We start from the raw sequence: 1,879 nt of genomic DNA on the forward strand, positions 1-1,879 counted from the left end.
GAAGCTGAAGATGATCCACTCATCATTGCAGTTACAGCTAGTCACTCTACCGCATCTTCTTCAGAGATCGCTATTGTGTCCATTAGCAGTGTTCCTCCTTCTATTTCAAACACTGATCTATCAGTAAATGAAATGCCTTTAGTTTCTGAACCTGTTTCAGTTGCTGAATCTGAGGCTCCTTTAGCAATAGTTCCTATTGCTAAAGATACTGTTGCTGAAGCCTCATCTTCTATACCTGAACTTGTCTATTCAGATGAAGCTCCTCTACCAGCTCAGCTGTGACACCTCAAAATGAGGTAAATAAATAAATTAGAAAACAAAAAGAACAAGGAAAATAAAATAAAATGAGTTTTATTTTATTGGAAAAAAATATATAAATATATTTGAAAATTGGATTAAAAATGAAGGAAAATGTCATATTAAGGGTGAAATGTGTAAAGATGTCAAAAGTAATAGAGCCAGGGGGCCGAATGCTATTTTATAATAGTTAAGGGTTCGGTCAGAGGTTAATAGGTCCAAACTAGAAGGACCTGTTTTGTAAATATGCATCAGATCTGTAAATTCAGAAACGCGAAAATGACACTTTGTTTGAAGCCTTCTTTTGGTCTGAATATTCAACTATTACGACAAAAAAAATTACATATACATGTAGACAACGCTTTGCTCTACATTTTTGCTTCAATAAAACTGAACTTTCGTTGAGTTTTGAAAGAGAAATCGGAGGTCGAATTTTGGGTTCGAAAAGCTTCGTTTATTGACGATTGGAGGTAAAATACTCAACCAAATTTCGAGTTCTTTATATGGATGACTTTGTTTTTAGGTCCTCTATGAAACTTTAGTAGCCTTATGTCTCAGATTTTAGTTTTGAATGTTCGATTTTGAGTTTTTTTTACTGATTTTCGAGTGGTTTTAAAACCGTAACTTTAAACAAGCGTAGGAGACTCAATACTTGATGGTTTTCGTTGATTTTTGTTTCTATGGTTAAGGAAAATCATTTTCTAAAGTTTTTGCAAAGAATCATCGAAAACAATGAAGAAACGAGGGCTAGGGGCCGTTTTTCGGTCGCCGGTGCTGTTGGGGAGTGTAGGAGCCATCTGGGCTTGATGTGGCCATCTGGGCCGTTTTGTTTGGACTTCACTTGTATTATGGTTTGTTTTTTTTTTTTTTGGGCTTAAGATTTAGTCCATGTAACATCTTGGGTATATTTGGGTAATTATTTAACCATGCCAAATTTAACCAATTAGTATATTATTCCATTTTATTATATAGTATAAATTATATTGTTTAATTAATTTATTAAAAAAAATAGTATGTTATTTAGCTAACATATTAATTTATTTTAGAGAATTAATAGTGATTAATTAATCTTTTCCTAAGTGGTTTATTAAATTGATTAGTAATTTAATAAATGTTCTCTTAGTTGTCGGATTTTGATTTTATCAGTTGTCTAAGACATCTTAATATGAAAACATATGTTTCATTTAGTTGTTAAAAGGATAATCGACGTTAAGAGTTGTTATTAAACATAGTACTTAGAGGTGTCTTAAATTATTTTGATGATTTAATACTGAGATTTAAGTATCGTATTTTCGGTTAATCAATTATAGATACACTTTAAATTAGAGAGTTTGATTTATAATATCATAAAATGTTTATTTTGATGTTTTAAGATGTTATCGAGTTTTAGTCATGGGGTTTCACTAAAGTTAGTCGGGGTTGACCGAGTTGACCAAGGGTTGACTTTTGACATGTTTGACCCATGTGGATTTTAATGATGGATCAAATAGAGTTGTCTAAGGCATATTAAGATGCTCAGATATGAAGTTTGAGTTTAGGTTGGGTCAGAATGACAATAGTTGACTTTTGTTGACTTTTTGAG

This window comes from Cynara cardunculus, unplaced genomic scaffold (genome assembly GCF_001531365.2).
Source record: "Cynara cardunculus var. scolymus isolate 2C unplaced genomic scaffold, CcrdV1 Un_Scaffold_1341, whole genome shotgun sequence".
NCBI lineage: Eukaryota > Viridiplantae > Streptophyta > Magnoliopsida > Asterales > Asteraceae > Cynara > Cynara cardunculus.